At 55.6% G+C, this 4,663-nt stretch overlaps 1 long non-coding RNA gene across 1 annotated transcript; it reads right to left on the bottom strand.

The window, feature by feature from the left end:
- Positions 1 to 282: 282 nt before the first annotated feature.
- On the bottom strand, positions 283 to 3,234 carry LOC142825446 (uncharacterized). Its single transcript, XR_012899840.1, has 3 exons — positions 2,833 to 3,234; positions 1,435 to 1,698; positions 283 to 769 (listed from the first exon to the last, which is right to left on the bottom strand). It is a non-coding gene; the product is annotated as an uncharacterized LOC142825446 (long non-coding RNA).
- Between the last annotated feature and the right edge of the window lie 1,429 nt (positions 3,235 to 4,663).

Genomic DNA, 4,663 nt, shown 5'->3' with positions numbered 1-4,663 from the left:
CCGACCGTAAGTGGCAAGCATTGGAGCAGCTGCAGACAGCTGCCATCTGCCAGGCCGGTGTGCACATCCGGGAGGCCCTGAGTGAGAGTTTCTCTCAAGCACGCCAGTAACTCTCCCCAGGGCTTCCTCCCAAGTGGCTTCTGCCTTGTGGCCAGATCCCTTCACCACCACAACCCTTCCCTGACTTCCCAATAAACACACCTCTATGGTTTTCAACAATAAATAATGTCTATTTATATTACATCAAAAAAAGGTGGGTGGGGGAGGGGTTCCTAAGTGAGAGGGGGACTCATAACTGCGAGGGGGGCAGCTCCATGTGCCACCTCAGGGGCCTCATCGGGGTTGTGGTCCAGTGGGTGTGGGGAGCACAGGGCGGTGGCCAGGATGGGGTGGGGTCAGGGACGGGGGGGCGGGGGGCATGGGCATCACCTGGGGAGGGACCAGAGGCATAGCAGGGGTGGCAGGCGAATGGGCATAGCAGGGGGGACAGGAGGGTGGAATCCAGGAGCAGCAGCATGAGGCGGGTGTGCCACCATGCTGGATATGATGGCACACATGCAGTCACACCATTCGAGGAACTGGCCCCAGGCACATTCCTGTCACTCGAGATCCACGTAGACCTTGTGCGCCAGGGTCCGCTTCATGCCCTCCAGGACAGTGATGTGCCACCACATCAGCTACTCGTGGACCCCGGCACACCTTCATGTCCCCCAGGCTCTGGCAGGTGTCTGCAGTGGACTGGCTGGCCCTTCACTCCCGGCTGGTCCAGCTGTGGAGAACACACAGAGGGAGAGGTGGTCAGTCATCCCTGCAGACACTGTCCCTGAGGCCATGCCCTCCTCTGAGCAGCAACCAACCAACAATCTGTGGGCCAGAGGAGGGGGATGTCCTGGCAGCAAGGCCATGTGCGGCCTTCACAGCAGGCCCAGCCTCACAGGAGCCCCAAAGTGCCCAGAGGACCATGCTGCCCGTCCCCCATCCTCCCCCCACACCCAGCCCACAGACAGGCAGCCAAGGGAAGTGTCCAGCCACAGTGGGATTCCCTCAGGGGCGGCAGAGGAGCCGGGAGCAGCTTGGGGCTCCCTGGGGGCCCGCACACATGGGGCAGCTCGCAGCACTGTCTACGGGCATAGCTGCTGTGTTGCACATGCAGGCATAGCTGCATACTGTGTGCAGCACTCCTCGGTGTGCGTGTGGGGTTGGGCCTACACCCTTGTGGCTAGACTGCTTCCAGCCAGGGCAGTAAGTGTGTGACCTCTGAGCCTGCCAGCAGGATCCCAGGCATGCTCAGGGGCTGCCTACTGCATCCACGTGCTACACACTAATGCTGCACAAGGTTGCACGTGTGCAGACCACAGCACGATTTCCAGTTGGAGCAACACTCACCCCCTGTGCACCCACCCTCTGTGTGAGTAACAAAGTGAGACCACTCACCTGAGGATCCCTCCCAGGTGTCCAAGGAGGCCTGGGAGATGTCCTGGCTGACAGGCACCGGCTCCAGAGACAGGGTCATAGTGCCCCTCTGCTGCTCCTCCTCCATCACGGCCAGTTGGCTCTCGCCCTCCTGCTCCTCCTCCTTCTCCGGCTGGGTGATGATGGGGGTTGCCAGCCTGGAGTTGACGAGCGTGGATGGGGAGGGCATTTCCCCATCCCCCAGGATGTTATGCAGCTCCTGGAAGTAGGGGCAGGTGCGGGGTCCTGCCCCGCAGTGTGAGCTGCGCTCGGTGGCACAGACATATCCCTGACAGAGCTCCTTGACCTTGCTCCAGATCTGTTCCAAGGTCTGGGGTGGGTGTCCGAGCTCCACCAGGGACTGCCCCATCCAGCCATAAATGTCCACGTTCCTCCTCTTGGCCCGGGGATCCTGCAATGTCTCCTCCTGGCCCCACAGCTCCAGGAGGGACAATCTCTGGGCCTGACCAGGAGGGTGCCTGCCTCTTGCTCCTCCTGGGTGGGTCCTGGGAACCCTGGGGCTACTCCCTGCTAGGGCCAGAGGCATTTTGGGGGGCTTGAGGTTCAGACATGCTGATGAGGCCTGTGGCAGGGAGAGCCATGCGGTCAGGGTGCTGCTCTCTGGCCAGCTTCCTGCCACAAGGCTTTAAGAGGGGCGAGGAGACAGGAATTATAGAGGTGTGATGAGTTTTATGGAGCATCCACCACAGCATGTGTGCTTTTTCTTGGAGGCCATTTCTTGTGCAAAAAAACCCTCTTCCCCGTCCACACACGTCCTTTTGCAAAAGAACTTTCGCAAAAAGGCTTCTTCCTCGTAGAAAGAGGAATACCAATTGCACAAAAACCCCTCTGTTCTTTCGATTCTCTTGCGCAAAATCACACTTGAGTTGTGGACGCTCCATGAGTTTTTGCGGAAAAACAGCTGTTTTGCCACAAAACTCTGTAGTGTGGACAGAGTGAGTTTCCCAGTGAAGAGCAGGAACTATAACAAACTTTAGGGGAAATGTCACTTTGCCACATAACCCTTTCTGTAGCAGGAATGGAATAATTTCAGGGATAAAATGTTTGATTTGGCTACTTTACAATGTAGCAAGTGTTCTGAAACTAAAAATTTAAAAAATGAGCAGGTGATGCTGTTCCCCACTCTAGCACCCTGAGTGAAGAAGGTGGGGGCCTGCCAGAGACCTTAAATACTGTGCCTCTATAGGCTTCTGCTTTAAAAAGCTCCACAAGGTCACTGTGGCAGTGTATGCACTTCCTGTCACAGGTGTGAGTATATTCCAGAGTGGGATGCCACCTGCTTGGCTACAAGGTAGCTCGCTGTCTCTACAGCCCACAAATCTTTCCTTGTCTCAGTGTGACTGTGAGGGGGTCACTCACCACCGTAGCGGGGGTCCGTCACCTGTCCCCGGAATCAGTCCATTCCACCCGCACAGGCCTCCGCTCACGTGGCGTTTCCCCTCTGGAATCTTCTAGTCGCGTTGCTCTCTTCGCCACACTGCCCTCTGGCAGTGCCCAAGTCACTCGCTGAGCCCCCCTTCCGGGGGTTTGGTGTCTCTCCAGCAGGCCTGTCTGCAGGCCTAGCAGGCTGGCCGGTTGGCTGTCCGAGCGCCCTGGCCCAGCCTAACTCTCTAGCCCTGCCCTAGCTCCAGAGAGCATCCTGCTCCCTCGGCAGCCAGGATCACACTGCCTTGGCTGAAGCAGCCCTGCCCTTTTATAGCCCCCAGCTGGGCCTTAATTGGCCAACACCGCCCAGCTGGGCTGAACTCCCCCGGGCCTGCTCTAGGCTGGGGTTTGGCTCTTAAGGGGCCAGTACAGGGCAGCTGCCCTGTTACAGTGACCCAGAGTCCATAAGCAGCCCTGCACACAGGGCAGTATAGCACACTGGCCAAAAGCCACTTAATAGCCCCTATCTCAGGGTAACAAAGTCCATTAGTGACCCCTAGCTCAGGGCAGTGTGCCCTACCAGCCAGAGCCTCTAGCCAGTCCTTGGCTTAGGGCAGCATGGCCTAATAGCCAGAGTCTTTATACAGCCCCTGGTTCAGGGCAATTTGGCCTAAGGGCCAGAGTCAGCAGGGTTGGGGCAGACACCCTGGTAGGAGGACCCGGGCCCTTCCTGCTCCACCGGGTCCCAACCCAGGGCCCTGTGAGCAGCAGAACGGTCTGTTACTCCCTCGGTAGGGAATCCAGCTGAAACACACTGGCTACGTCTACACTGCAGGCTTCTTGCGCAAGAGTTCTTGTGCAAAAGGTCTTCCACAAGAGCGCATCCACACGACCATGTGCTTTTGTGCAAGAGATCATAGAATACTAGAACTGGAAGGGACCTCGAGAGGGCATCGAGTCCAGTCCCCTGCCCTCACGGCAGGACCCAGTACTGTCTAGACCATCCCTGATAGACATTTATCTAACCTGCTCTTAAATATCTCCAGAGATGGGGATTCCACAACCTCCCTGGGCAATTTATTCCAGTGTTTGACCACCCTGACAGTTAGGAACTTTTTCCTAATGTCCAACCTAAACCTCCCTTGCTGCAGTTTAAGCCCCTTGCTTCTTGTTCTATCCTCAGAGGCCAAGATGAACAAGTTTTCTCCCTCCTCCTTATGACACCCTTTTAGATACCTGAAAACGGCTCTCATGTCCCCCCACAATCTTCTCTTTTCTAAACTAAACAAACCCAATTCTTTCAGCCTTCCCTCATAGGTCATGTTCTCTAGACCTTTAATCATTCTTGTTGCTCTTCTCTGGACCCTCTCCAATTTCTCCACATCTTTCTTGAAATGCGGTGCCCAGAACTGGACACAATACTCCAACTGAGGTCTAACCAGCGCAGAGTAGAGCGGAAGAATGACTTCTCGTGTCTTGCTCACAACACACCTGTTAATACATCCCACAATCATGTTTGCTTTCTTTGCAACAGCATCACACTGCTGACTCATATTCAGCTTGTGATCCACTATAACCCCTAGATCCCTTTCTGCCGTTCTCCTTCCTAGACAGTCACTTCCCATTCTGTATGTGTGATATGGATTGTTCCTCGCCGTATCAAACGCCTTACTACAGTCTAGGTATACCACATCCACCGCTTCTCCCTTATCCACAAGACTTGTTATCCTATCAAAGAAAGCTATCAGATTGGTTTGACATGATTTATTCTTTACAAATCCATGCTGGCTGTTCCCTATCACCTTGCCACCTTCCAAGTGTTTGC

Source organism: Pelodiscus sinensis, unplaced genomic scaffold (assembly GCF_049634645.1).
Source record: "Pelodiscus sinensis isolate JC-2024 unplaced genomic scaffold, ASM4963464v1 ctg45, whole genome shotgun sequence".
Classification (NCBI taxonomy): domain Eukaryota; kingdom Metazoa; phylum Chordata; order Testudines; family Trionychidae; genus Pelodiscus; species Pelodiscus sinensis.
This window is presented reverse-complemented; position numbering and strand designations above follow the sequence as displayed.